Below are 15,665 nucleotides of genomic sequence, written 5' to 3' on the forward strand. Positions count from 1 at the left end.
TTAACAGTCCTCTACACGCATGTGATCCTCTTTGCACGGTCATCTTATTCTGTCCAGCCCCAGGTAACTGCCATCCTTAATCATCATTTCCTTTGCTGGTATTTTTTTTTTTTTAAAGATTTCATTTATTTATTTAACAGAGATAGAGACAGCCAGCGAGAGAGGGAACACAAGCAGGGGGAATGGGAGAGGAAGGAGCAGGCTCACAGCAGAGGAGCCTGATGTGGGGCTTGAACCCAGAACGCCGGGATCACGCCCTGAGCCGAAGGCTGACGCCCAACCGCTGTGCCACCCAGGCGCCCCCCTTTGCTGGTATTTTTATTTGGTTTTGTCTTATCTATACGGTGTCAAAGAGTGTGTATATGTGCTTCCCCTCAACTTTTTATTTAAAATTTTTAAACCTACAATGAAGTTGAGAGTAATAATAATAAAACCTGTATACCCTTCTCTGAGATTCATCAATTATTATTATTTTGCCAATCTGCTTTATCTTATCTTCCCCCTCTTACTGAATTATTTATTCTCAAGTAAATTACAGACACCATGACTTTACCCCAAATGCTTCACCATGCATCTCTTAAGAATGACGTTTCCTATATAACCAAAACACTACTCTGACATCTAAAGAAAGTAACACTAATTCCATAATACTTTCTAATATTCTATATGCTTTTAAATATCTATAATTTCCCCCAAAATGTCTTTTGAAGATTTAAAAAAAAACCCTGAAATCCAATCAAGACATGGGAATTGTATTTATGTCTCTTTAGTCTGTTTGAACACTGCCTTTGGTTTACTATTTTTTATTATTTAAATTCAATTTAATTCACATATATTGTATTATTAGTTTTGGAGGTAGACTTTAATGATTCAACAGTTGCATACAACATCTAGCACTCGTTACTTCAAGTACCTTCCTTAATGCCCATCACCCAGTTACTCCACCCCTCCATCCCCCTACCCCCCTACCCCTCAGCAACCCTCAGTTCCCTATCATTAAGAGTCTCTGATGGTTTGCCTCCCTCTCTGTTTTCCTCTGATTTTATTTTCCCTTCCCTTCTCCTATGTTCATCTGTTTCTCAAATTCCCACATTCGAGTGAAATCATATGGTATTTGTATTTCTCTGTCTGACTTATTTCACTTAGCATAATACCCTCTAGTTCCATTCATGTCATTGCAAATGGCAAGATTTCATTCTTTTTTTTTTTTTAAAGATTTTATTTATTTATTCGACAGAGAGAGACAGCCAGCGAGAGAGGGAACACAAGCAGGGGGAGTGGGAGAGGAAGAAGCAGGCTCATAGAAGAGGAGCCTGATGTGGGGCTCGATCCCGGAACACCGGGATCACGCCCTGAGCCGAAGGCAGACGCTTAACCACTGTGCCACCCAGGCGCCCCAAGATTTCATTCTTTTGATGGCTGAGTAATATTCCATTGTATGTATATACCACAACTTCTTATCCATTCATCTGTCAATGGACATCTGGGCACTTTCCATATTGTTTTATTTTGTTTTTGATGATATTATTTGTAAGCCAGTTGTCCTGAGACAGTGTCCACATGATACATCTGATAGTTTCTTCATGGTGTCATTTACCTTGTTCCAATATTCCCTGTATTATATAAAGTCTCTTCTGTACCTGGCAGTTAGATCTAGAAGCTTGATTAAATTAAGGGTAAACACTTTTGGAAGGATACTTCCTAATGAAGTTGTGCGCTTCACGTTGTATCATGTCAAGAGGGACATGATGTAGGTTGCTCACTTCACGTCAGTGGTAACTTTTAGCTTTTTCCATTTTAAAGGTATGTCCACAGATTCTTTGATAGTCTTCCACTCATGAGATAGATCTTTATTCCCCACCCCAGCTGCCATGGCATGGGAACCCTCAGGCCACGGCTGGAACACTGAAGTCCTGCTAGTAAGTGAGCTTGGAGGTGCATTCTCTGTCAGGATTTGGTTATTAAGTTATATTTTTCAAGGACTTTGTTTACTGCGTCCAATTTTCCAATCTGTTGGCATAGGTGATAATAGTGTTCTGTTATGATATTTTATATCTCCAATATTTCTACAAATTGTTCTAATTCACAGTACTATTTGTGATTTCTCTCTTTTTTCCTTTGGTTCGATCTTGTCAGATGTTTATCTATTTCACTTGTTTTTGAAGAACTGAAGTTAGGCTTTAACATTCTTTTCTTTCTCTCTTTCTTTTTTTTTTTTCTTTTTTGTAATCTCTACACCCAATGTGGCCCAAACTCATGACACCGAGATTAAGAGTCACCTACTCTACCAACTGAGCCAGCCAGGTGGCCCTTTATTAATCTTTGTTTTATACTTTGATTTCTGTTCTTATTTATATTACTTCTTTCTTCCTAACTCATTAACTTCTGGTGCCTGGTCTTTCTAATACAAGTATTAATATCTAAAATGTCCCTCAGGAGCGCCTGGCTGGCTCAGTCAGGTAAACATCTGACTTCAGCTCAGGTCTTGATCTTGGGGTCCTGGGATCAAGCCCCGAGTTGGAGTTCAGCTCACTACTCAGCGGGGAGTCTGCTTCTCCCTCTCCCCTCACTTGTGCTCTCTCTCTCAAAGAAATAAATAAAGTCTTTTAAAAAAATAAGTAAAAAATAAAATGTCCCTCATATGTACAACTGAAACTAATATAATACTGTACATTAATTATACTAAAATTAAAAAGCAAAGCAAAACAAAACAGTCTCCCCTGATAGTATCATTATTTCTGTATCCTATAAGCTTCAATGTATAGTGTTTTAACTTTTTGAACATATGGAATACAGTAAAAATAACTGTTTAAATGTCACTGTCTGCTAACTCTAATATCTGTGTCTGTCCTACTTTGATTTCAGTTCACTTTTTTCCTTCAATATTGGTTGTATTTTCCTATTTCTTTGCATGCTTGGTAATTTTTTACTGTGTCAGACATTACGAATTTTACATTGCTGGGGGCTCGATACTTTTGTATTTCTATAAATATTTCTGAGCTTTGCTCTAGGCTTCAGATAAGTTCCTTGGAAACAGTTTGATCCTCTCCAGGGCTGCTTTTATGATTTGTTCGGCCAGACCAGAGTGTTTAGTCTGGGGCTAATTATTTCCCACTACTGTGGCAAGGTCCTTCTGAGTACTCTTCCTGTTGTCACAGAAACTGTGAGGTTTTCTAGTCTGGCAGGGCCTGGGTGGGCACTTTTTAATCCTTTGATCCTTTAGAGAGGTTGTGTTAGGGTTCTCCAGAGAGACAGAACTAATAGGCTGTATATATGTATTATTGTACACAATAATAATACAATTATATAATATGGAGTAATAATACAATAATAATAGAACCAATAGGACGTATATATGTTCTATGATATGTATTATTATTGTCAAGAAGTATAACTGTATTATTTAATCATGTTTTTATATTATGTAATTATATTATTAATATAAGGAATGGAGCATGATTATGGAGGCTGAGGAACCTCCAGATGTGTAGTCAGCAAGCTGGAGACCCAGGAGATCCAATGGTGTAAATTCCAGTCTGAAATCTGGCAAGCTCAAGACGTAAGAAGAGCCAGTATTTTAATTTGAGTCTGAAGGTAGGAGAAGACCAATGTCCCAGCTTGAAGGCAGTCAAATGAAAGAAATTCCTCTTTGGGGAGGGTCAGCCTTTTGTTCTATTCAGGCCTTCAGCAACTGATTAGGCGAGGCCCACCCACACTGCAGAGGGCAATCTGCTTTATTCTGTCTACAGATTCAAATGTGATTCTCACCCAGCAACACCCTCATGGACACACTCAGAATAACGTTTGACCCAATACTGGGCACCCTGTGGCCCCGTCAAGTTAACACATCAGGTTAAGCATCACAGTGGTTCTTGTCCTGCCCTTTTATAGGTTCCACACATGCATGTGCTGTCAATACTCTCCTGAATCCTTGAGGGAGACCGTCTGCAGATTTCCAGGGTTCTCTGTGCATGTCTCTCTGCCGAGGCTTCTGTCCTGGAAATGTCAGCTGTGTTGCTCTGACTCCCGGAACTTGCAGCTTTGCTTCTATGATTCAGCGAGTCTCCCAGTCTCCACCTGTGTTTCCCCTCCCTGCACCACAGACTAGAAACTCTCAAGGCAGCAGACTGGAGCAGTCGCTGAGTTCATCCCATTTGATTCCAATATCGCATGGATCACTGTCCTAAATTGCCTGATGGCCAGAGTTTTAAACACTGTTGTTTCATATATTTTATTTGTTTTATTATTTTTTGGTGTTTTAGGTGAGAGGATAAATTCAGGACCTGTTACTCCAGGCTGCCACGAAGAGGCCCCTACAATGTTCTAGTTCTTATTTTGAAATTTCCAGTGTGATTCTTCTCTTTAATCCAGGTTTATCGAAGAGTAGCTTTTTAAAATTTTATATATGTGAGGACTTTTTTTTTTTTTAATCATTTTCAAGGTAAATTTTTTAACAAAACAGAAAACCTGTTTTTAAATGATATTTGATCTTTGAAATTTGTTGATGTTTGCTTTATTGGCTTGGTACAGGACAAATTTTTGTAAATGTACCATGTGAATTAGAGGAAGCGGGGTATTCTCTAATCTTAGATATAGATTTATATATACATTCATAAAATTTGGGCTCATTAATGGTGTTTTTTTCTGACTTTTTAATCACTGTTGAATTTTTGACAGCCACATCTATCAGTGGTTGAGATAAGTGTGTTGAAATCTTTCAATATCATAGTTGGATTTATCAATTTCTACCTGTAATTCTATCAAATTTTGTTTTATCTTATTTGAGGATATTTTATTATGTACTTACATATTTACTTATACTACACCTTGGCTAATTGAAACTTTCATCATTATATAGTAACCATACTTTTTTCCTAACAATGCTTTTGCTCTTAAACTGTCTGGTGGAAGTTTTATGTGAGAAATACATACATGTACTGTAAAATTTTCTACTGGCCACATTGAAAGGACAGAAAGAAAAAAAGGAAAAAGAAAAACAAAGATAAAAATAAATAAATAAAAAAGTAAAAAAAAAACCCAGGTGAAATCAATTTTATTTAATTTATTTTTTTCCCATTCCCTCAGGAAATTGCTTGGCAGTTGATATCAATTTTAATAATACATTTATTTAACCCAGTATATTAAAAATGTTATCAATTTAACATATAATAGAAATAATTATCAGTGAGATATCATACATTTCTCACTTTTCGTGATAAGTCTTTGAAATCTGGTGTGTATAGAACACTGATGGAACGTCTCAATTCAGACTAACCACATTTCAAGCACTCAGGAGCTATATATGGCTAGTGCCTACCATATTGGAAAATGCAGGTCTACATCAGAGTACCAGCTTACATTTGGTTAATATTTGTCTGTAGCTTCTTTTTTCATCTTTCACTTTGAAACATTCTGTATTCATGAGCCCTGTGTCCTTGTAAAAGCCATTTGCATTGTTTTATGGAGTTTAAAATATATGTAAAATCTGGCATTTAAACTACTTTGAAATCAGGATTCACCTCACAATCAATGGAACATCAACAATCTCTGTCATACAGGTGGTATTTGCACCATAGTTGTCATCGTCTGAACATGCACAAGCATCAAAAGTACCTGTATCTCGGCACCTGGGTGGCTCAGCTGGTAGAGTGTGGAACTCTTGATCTTGGGGTTGTGAGTTCAAGCCCCACATTGGGCCTAGAGCTCACTTAAAAAAAAAAAAAAAGTGCTCCTATCAAAACTTGAAGACTGGATGTCAGTGGCTCAGAATCAAATTCCAAGAGAGCATAGTGGGACTCTCTTTTAGCCCCTAAGAACCCTATGGTCGTGGAAAGGAGTGGAGAAAGTGTGAATCAGACATGTTTGGCAATATTCACAAAATAAGGGTGAACAAAATAGACTACTCTACGTAATTGCGAAGCTGTCCAAAGAGCCCAAAACCATGGCTTTCAGTTCTTTTTTGGATTATTTTAGGAAGTACTGAGTCACCAACGCTCTTGATGGCACAAACCATAATATTGTATGGATACTGACAAATGGAAAGGTGATTCATGAGGGTTTGGTGAATGTGATGAAATTTTAGAAGCACTTTAATCAATTTATTTTGCTTCTATTTTACTTTTTATATGCACATAATAGTTATGTATGATAAATTACACGTCTAAAGAAATCTAAAGAGCTCCTTAAATTAGCATAAAATAAAGTCTAAGTGATTGGGAAGCTTTTGTCCTAATTTAATTGATAGCATTTCTTCTCTTTTACTCAGATTTACAAAATATAATATACCTTATGGATTCGATGGCATGTTATAGTTGATTAAACAAGGTTTCTAGATTTCAGTTTTGTTTTTATGCAATATGATGACTTCTTGTAACTGCCAAGTTCTGTTCACTTACATTTATTGTAATTATTAATTATTAAAATGATCTGTTTCTATAATTGCAATTTTGAAATAATATCTACCCCCTTTTTCTGTGCTTCTTTTAACCCTCTCATTATGTATCTTGCCATTTTGGCATGTTCTCACATGTCTTGAATATCAAATTTGGGGTATTTACGGATGCTCTCTCTCTTGCCATCCCTACCGTATAGATATTATGGTGGGCAGAATAATGGCCTCCCGAAGATGTCCGCGTCCTAAGTCTTGAAACCCGTGAATGTGTTTTGCCCTTACTGGCACAAAGGACTGTGCAAAGGTGATTAAGTTTAAGGACCTTGAGATGGGGAGATAATCCTGGATTGTCCAGGTTGGTTCAATCTAATCAACTATCCTTAACAAATGTCCTTAAAAGTGGAAGAAGGAGTCAGAGAGAGGAAAATACGACTATCCGGAAGGATGGTTAGAGAGATACAAGGTTGCTGGCTTTGAAGATGGTCTATAAGCCAAGGAATACAGTAGCAGCTTCTAGAATCTGGAAAAGGCAAGGAAACGGATTCTCTTCTAGAGCCTCCAGAAAGAAATGCAGCCTTGCTCACGCCTTGATTTCATCCCAGGGAAACATGTGTACTGTTAACCTGCAGAGCTGTAAGATACTAAATTTAAGTTATTTTAAGCCACTATATTTGTGCTAATTTGTTACAGTAACAAGAGAAAACTAATACAGATATTTTAAGGTAAACACAAACTTTACCAAATATTTGAAGATCTTTGTATATCTCATACTTCTTAGACTTGTTTCCTTTTATTTGTACTTTATTTAAAACTGTTTTCAAGGGTGGGTCTTTGTGTTGTAAATATTCTGAGGCCTTAAACATCTGTGAAACTTTTTACCAAGCCCTTATATTTAGCTGTTAAAAAATTCTAGATCCTTAATCTTTTTTCCTTTTTAAAAATATATATATTTACTCTTTCTGCAGGCTTTAGAATTTCTTTTTAGTGTGAAATTGTAAAAGTTCAAATAGATCCAGGTGAAGTTTTTTTTTTTTCTTATTTTGGGGCTTAATGGGCTTTTTGACTCTAGGTCTTTCAACCTTCTTTAATTTGAAGATTCTGTCTCCATTATTTCTTCAAATTTTACTCCTTCTTATTTCTATTTTTCTCTATTTTGATGACAGTTTATACCCATATGTTAGTAATTATATGCTTTCTTTTTTTTCAGACTTTTATTTTATTTTTTTAATTTTTAAGTAATCTCTACACCCAGCGTGGGGCTCGAACTCACAACAGTAAGATCATGAGTTGCCTACTCCACTAATGGAGCCAGCTAGGCATCCGATTATATTTTTTCATATCATCTGGCTTTATTTTTATATTTTCTTTTGCTTTTTTCTTCTTCTCCTTTGTTGAGAATTCGTCAATATGATCTTCCCATATGCTACTTTCCTCAGCTGGATCCTCTTAATGTTTATCCCATCTAGTATGTTATTTATCCCATCTATTGTATTTCTCTTCACAATTTTTTTGCACTTGTTTTTCTTTTTAAAATAGTTTTTTTTACACTGTTATTTTTTCCCTCTTTTTTTGTGTATGTTTTAGACTTATTTTAAATTCTTTGTTGTTCTAACACAGGCTTCTAAGGAAATCTGTAATCACTTGTTATTTTTCTTTCTAAATAGGTATCTGGTTATTTTAGCCTTTGAGCTCCTACTCTCCTGGAAGTACTTCCTGCTTCACGTGCTGGCAAATGCCAAAGTCCATCCCTGGCTGGATGGACTGGGAGGTGGGATCAGCCCCAGGGTAGAGAGCCCAGGCACCAGAACGTCACAATGAATTATTTCTCTCTCCATGAAAGGCAGGGTGAATCTGCTTTCAAGGGAAGTACTCCTTAGCCTGGGTAATTGAGTCTGGGGAGTGTCAAGGGGGAGTAGCGGGGAAGCGACCGCTCCAGAAAGGTTGGTTCCCACTGTTTGCTCTGCTCTCCACCTGCAGAGCTCTTGTGTCCAGCATCCCCCCACAGTGTCGTTGTGACTTCTACTTGTTTAGTGTAAGGTGGCAAGAATGGATGATGAGAATACAGACTATGTAAGCCTGGACAGAGACTGTTTATCTCTGAATCCACAGGCATAGGACGGGGTTAACACATGGTAAGTGGCCAATAAATAATTTTGTAGGGAAATAGTGATAAATTGGATCAGAGTGGAGCAAGGAGGGTATTTACATATTGATTAAAAATACATATTGGCTATCTAACAAAGAGTGAAGATAGGAAGTAAGTCTACAAGGAATTTGAAAAAAAATATTAGGTTCATTAGGTTATTTTACAGAAACAAATTATTTGGTTTGTTATTCATACACACAGAAAAGTCAGACAAAAAGTACTTATTTACTAAACATATACATAATTTTATGTGACCTCTATGAGGCATTCGATGCTGTTGGCAAAACTTTCTTTTGAAACTGTCTTAAAAGATGCATCCTTCCCAACACCAGCCTCCTTGTGGTGAGTGGTTTTCTTCTTACCCAGTGGTTTCTGCTTCCGCATGTCTTTCATTGGCTGATTTCATTCTCTCCCTCATGGTTCCCAGGACTTTATCCTAGGCACTCTCTTCTCACTCTATTTTCTTTCCTTGTGTGGTCTCGTTGAACCCCAAGGTCACAGCTCCCCCCTATCTAATGGTGCATAGTTCTAATCCTCACCTGTCCTCTGAGCTCAGGCTTATAGCTTCTGGATGTCTCCACCTGGTCCTCCTAACTGGCATCTTAATCTCAGCTACCTTCAGACCAAGTACAGTTTCTCCATTTCCACCCACTCCGGAAGTTTCAATGTTGATCCTGACATTTTCCTCCCCAGCCACACCTAATTCAACATGTCCATTTTACTTTTCCTTCATTTCCATTGTTGGTCCTACTTTTAGTTTGGGTGCTCATCAGTTGTGAAGTCTACCATTTCAGTAAATGCCTAGCTGGTCGTCCCCCTCCAGTCTCTTGTCAACCTCCACAGCCATGTGATGACTTGCCTTAAGATCATTCAGGAGCTCTCCGTCACAGAGATAATAAAGCCTCAGCCAATGAGCCCACTACTCCACTTTCGTCACAATATAGTTCCGGTCTAGCTGGTCTATCACATCTCCTGATATCCCCCATGCTCTACTCTGTGGTCCTGGAGGTTCAAAGAAATTGTGATTCTTCAAAACACAACGTATTGCATTCTCTCTATCTGCAATGTCTACCTGCTTTGTTGACACTTTGTTGAGTGAGAAGGCTCAGCCAACGGAATGGCTGAGAAGAGGAGAAAGGCCTCAGGTTTAGCTGGTATAAATGGAAGCAATACATTCAGTAATTTCAAGAAAACGGAAGGTCATCCAGAAATGAGAGAGAGAGAGAGAGAGAGAGAGGTAACAGCTAGAAGGTGGGAGCCAAGGAGAGGAAATAGAGCTATTAGTTCAAGTTTCATTGTCTATTATCCAATTCTTGTTGACCTAACAATGGGATCATCATCTAATGGTAATTGTACCATAATGAGAAAATCTACATGCAAATGAAATAAACAGTAATTAGGGATCTTGAACTAGTTACCATTTCTTGGAAGCAAGTCAGGAGATGATTTTGGGAGGGTTCTGTGCTGTAAACAAAGAATGAAGTCACGAGGAGAAGAAAATGGTTTATGTATATACAGGATTAACTTGATCCTGTGCTTGGGAGAGCTTTCTGGTATCATACACCTGTGTTTTCCCTACTATTTTCAGTCGGAGTCAGTGTAAACTCATAAAGCATGTCGATGTAAATGTCTCTCATAGTCTAATCGCATATTTCTGTTTGGAAGGAAATCCCAGGAACCAAGAACCTAGACGGGGAAATGGTAAACACTCACTGTCCAGCATGGATTTGGAACAGTCCAGGCAGTTTGCTCACTGACTTGCTCTTCCCATCCTTCCATTTCTCAGTAAGGAGAGGATAGTGGGGGTGGAGAGGACAGGGTCAAATTTATCCAAACCTATCCTGGGGATCAGAACAGGGAGCCAATGTATAAGAAACTTGTTTAAATGATATCTCCCCAAAATGTAATCTGTGCTACTATTTTAAAAAGAAAGCTGGAGAGAAGGAAGGAAAAAGAAAGAAAAAGTTTTTTATGTATGAAAATGATATCATCTCCAAAGGAAAAAAATGCAGAACATTGAGTATACTATGCTAGCTTTTGTTTTAGAAATGGGAAAAATATGAATATATATGGAGAATTTGCTAATGTTCGCATAACAACACTAAACATTTACATAATAACCTAATTAAAATGGTTTCCTATAATGGAAGGAAATGGGAAACAAGATGAATGGATTCAGAGTGTTAGTAAGATATCTTAATTATGGTTTATTTATATTGTTCTGACATTCAAAAATGAAAATATTTTATCTATTGAAAAATAAAATAAGTTTAGTTGTTGTTGTATATTTGCTACCCTCTAGAAATAAATCAGAAAGAAATGATCAGACAATTGACTATCAGACAACTCAGGAAGAGGGATGCTGGAGAGAGAGAGGGAAATGTTCATTTCAGTGTTGTTTCTAATAGAACAAAGGAAAATAACTCAGACGAGTATCTGAATACATTAGTATGCAATTATACATTGAACACATGGAACTGTTAGTGGTTATGATGTAAATACATATTTATGGACAGTACCAGTGGGAAAATAGTATGTATAGTACGATCTCTATATGTGGAAATAAAACATTGTAGAACGATATGCACCAAAATGTTCATTTGATTTTAGTTTAAACTTTGTGTTCTAATGTGGTGAAGTGATGAGGTTTTTTTATATATATTAAATAAATAAACATTTTTTAAAAATCACCTCTCACTGTCCCTCTCTCTGGTTAAGTAGGATGTCCTTCCATATTTTATACTACTGAAGTCATGGCAGTAGCAGAAGCACTGACATTGACTATTTACAATATTTACAATTTACAATAAAAACAACGCCCCGAGCATCGTTGTAAGTACTTTAGAAGGATTAGTTGATACTCAGAACCCCAGTATGAGGCAGGAGTTATTATGCTTCCATTCTACAGGTAAGGCTCCCGAGGCTTGGTCGAGCACGTACCCCGCCAGGCCACGTGGACACTAATCAGTGGTGAGGGTCTAGAACCCGCACACTCTGAGTCTGGAGCTTCTGACTCAATCATCTCCTGCACACCTTTACTGGGTTTTATCTCACTTTGCTATGACTGCACGGTCTTGGCACCCTTGACACTCTCTTTAATCTTCGGTTGCCTGCAAAGTAGCTCAGCCCCTGGCTTTTAACACACACCAAATGTTTATTGGGTGAATGAATGAATTTATTTTAAGCTGGTGTAGTTGTTCAACTGTAGCAACTCCCTGGGTATTATCTCCTGTGGCAGTTTTATTTATTTATTTATTTATTTATTTATTTATTTATTTATTTTTATAATGATTTTTTATTATATTATGTTAGCCACCATACAGTACATCCCCGGTCCTGTGGCAGTTTTAAATCATGTTGGTTGATTCCCTCCGATACTGCTACTGTGAATTCTATGCTTTTGATAGTTATGCGTTCCCTGTACTGTAGAGCAGAGGAAAGATTGTTATTGTATCACCAAGCCTGTCAAGAAAAATTTAGAAAATGTGTATTGGTACCCAGTACGTAGCAGGATCTGTCCTAGGCACCAGCTTATGAAGATAATAAGAAAGACAGGTGTAAGGACCTCATAAGCTGTGGCAAAAGGCAGGGGAGAGGTGTCCCCAGTCATTACACCTTTACAATGGAGATGTAGGGATACACAAGTCGCCAGGGAGCTGAGAGGGAGAGCCACTCCCTCCAACCGAGAGTGGAGCATCCTGGAAGACTTCCCAGAGGAGGTGGCAGTGACCAAGCTGAGTTTTAAAGGATAGGTAAGAATGGAGCTAGCAGAAAGTGGTGGGCAGAAGGAGAGTAAACCAGGCAATACTTTAAGGAGCTTGATGTCAAGGCAACCCCTTTACAATTTTAAGAAAAGACTTCCCTGCTAAGAATCCTAATAATTTATATGTGGATGGATCAATGAAAGTAGTCAGGAGAATGGGGATTTAGAAATTGTGTGTAGGAGCACCTGGGTTGCTCAGTCGGTTAAGCATCTGACTCTTGATTTCAGCTCAGGTCCTGATCTCTGGGTGGTGAAATGGAGCCGGAGCCCCATGTCTGGCTCCCTGCTAAGCGTGGAGCCTGCTTAAGGCTCCTCCCTCTCCAGGTACCTGGGTGGCTCAGTCGTTTAAGCACCTGCCTTCAGCTCAGGTCATGATCCCAGGGCTCCCTATTCAGCAGGCAGTTGGCTTCTTCCTCTCCCTCTGCCCACCCCCACCCCACTCAGGCTCTCTCTCTCAAATAAAGAAATAAAATCTTAAAAAAAAAAAAAGGATCCTCTCTCTTTTCTCTCTCCCTCTTCAACCCCCCCACCCCCGCAGTGGCCCCTGCTTGCATAATCTCTCTCTCTAAAAAAAAGAAAGAAATGTGTGTAAGAAGAAGTGTATGCGTATGCACACACAGGCAAGCCTGTGTGGTTGTGTAAGATCAGAGAAAAAAGGAATAGTTCCATTTAGTAGAAAATTAAATCTTATTTCAGATCACTTCTTTGTTTTCTGACATTCTTAACAGTAATTGCATTAATTGCGACGAGGCCGGTCCCCTCTGTGCTGGCTTAGGCACATGAATTCCTTTTCCTGACTTCAGTAGACTTGTGCAGAGCCAGAGAAATTTCCTCATTATTACTCATTACTCAGTGACCAGGAAAAAATTAACAAGCTTCAAACTATGTCTATTTTCTATCCAGAGAGAATTTTATCCCTTGTGATTTTATCAGACCAAATAAATATATAACCAAGTATATTCACGACATTTCTTCTTTCCAATTCTAAAAACTTCTTTAAAAACAAGGGAAGTAAGTAGTCTCATCCTTCATGGTACCCAGAGGTCCTGAGGCCAAAGCGAAATTTCCACCAAGAGCTTTAATAGGTGACAAGGTGGGGAAACAGGAACAAATGTCCTGAGACAAGACTGTCAAATCTAGTCTTCTAGTCAAATCACTCAATTAAAAAAAAAAAAAAAACACACACACACACACAAAAACCTACAACTGCTGTAATTACAGTTTACGTATTGAAAACCATTCCCCAAATTTCTTTGTCTTGACCACTTTGTGAAGTGGAGGAATTAATTAGAAGTTAATTAAATTGCAGGCAATTTTAATTAAGGGGTTAAAAAACAAGACAAACTAAGAAATGTTATACAACTCTAATTAGGAGAGCAGTAAAAATCAACAAAGGAATCCAATAAACTTATATTTTAGCTGCAAAGTTTTACATCATCACCACCTAATTAAATAGACCAAAAAAGAGGGGGCAGGTATTTAAGTATGAGCAGTTTGGAGGAAAGATGCCAGAAATAGGTAAAATCAGATTTTTATTTCTTCTGTACCTTTAGTGAGTTATACTCAAGTCTCTCTTAATTGAACATATGGTAGCCTTGAGTGATTCTGGATGAGAAATAGATCTTTATGTTTAATGCACAGTGTACTCTTGGCACACATTAAGTGCAAAATAGTAGCCTCTTGGATCTCTCATCACACAAGGTCATGCAGAAGTTCATTACAGGGCTCCTTTTATAATGAATAGGTTTTACTTTCACTAGTTAAGTGATGAAACAGTACTGGTGATTCAGGATGGGTGTTATCTGTGTTTGGTGTTCAGAGTGGATAAATAGCACAGTTCCCATCCCAAAGTTGTGTGTATCCTCCAGTCCCGCCGCTTCGCAAGGCTGGAGTTGCAGATGGGAAGACAGCCACTGCCCACATAGGGGGAAAGGGCTAGGAGAAGGTGACTTCCCGATGGAGAAGATTGGGGGTGTTTCTCTGGCCTGCTCACTTGATTTTCTCTTCTTTGAGTCTGGCCTTCGGTCTTTACCTGCGTCTCTACCACGAGCCCCAGATCTCCCAACCACTTAAAATTGTTCTCAGTCACTTCGACTCAGTCTAAATACTCAAAGCTGCAACTTTCGCTGCCTACAAACGGGAGGTTTTCAGTAGGAAGCCCGATACCTAACGTGTGACCGAGGTGGGGTCTGCAGGACACGTTACCCTGGAGCAGGGTTTCCTTTTTTTTTTTTTTTTTTTTTTTTTAAGATTTTATTTATTTATTTGACAGAGAGAGAGAGCCAGCGAGAGAGGGAGACAGCCAGGGGGAGTGGGAGAGGAAGACGCAGGCTCGCAGTGGAGCAGGACCCTGGGATCACGCCCTGAGCCAACGGCAGACGCTTAACGACGAGCCACCCAGGCGCCCCTGGAGCAGGGTTTCCCGATCTCGGCACTGTTGACCTTTGGGGCAGAAGAATTCTGTGGAGGGCTGTCCTGTGCTGTGAAGGGTGTTCAGCAGCATCTCTGGCCTGGACTCATCAGGAGCCAGTAGCAGCCCTGCGTGCTCTGACAATGAAAGATGCCTCCACATTGTCAAATACACCCTGGGGAACAAACAGCCCCCAGCCGAGAACCACTGCTCTAGGTCCCTGTCCCTTCAGGTGTTAGAAGAAGTGCTGCTCCTTGTAAGTTTGAGGAGTGTTCTATCTTATCTCTTCATATTTCACACCCTGACCCAACAGGAGAAAGGAATCCTTCTCCACCGCACCTCACACCCTACTGTAACTAAACAACTCAGCTGCCTCGGATACAAGGAGGCTCCTAAATTGTTTCTCAGTTAAACAAATTCTGCTCCTGTCACCTGGTCAGTTGTCAGTTTCTTCGGTAATGATTTTGTTGCTGGGAATCCACCTTTCTTTCCTTACTCTTTTGTTCAAAGACAGAACTTGGAAAAAAAATGTTCAGGTCTCTGGGCTACTGGGAAGCAAGACATTTTTTCTATGTATTCCAAGTTTCTCTATCATACTGATTGAAATTGAAATTGTTCTTGCTGTCACCCAAAATTACACTCCTGAATCTTCTGGAATCCTTTCCACAGTGTTATCCACACTATTTAATCCTTTGTCAAGTCCTTTTGTCCTGTTGATCACCGTGAAGAAAGGTGTTGCTACCCCAACACACCTGTGAAGAAAACACATCCTTAACCATCATAATTTCCATGGTCATTGTCAACTTGGGAAGCAAGCCCTGCTCTCACTCTTATCTCCTGCCCACCACCTCCTTCACCCAGAGAAGCCTGGCTTTGTCTTAAGGACATGGTTTGCACTTTAGCTTATATTAGAATCACCTGGAGGGCCTGTTGAAACAGATTTCTTAAAAAAAAA

Source organism: Ursus americanus, chromosome 6 (genome assembly GCF_024610735.1).
Source record: "Ursus americanus isolate L20-20 chromosome 6, mUrsAme1.1.p, whole genome shotgun sequence".
In the NCBI taxonomy this organism is placed as follows: domain Eukaryota; kingdom Metazoa; phylum Chordata; class Mammalia; order Carnivora; family Ursidae; genus Ursus; species Ursus americanus.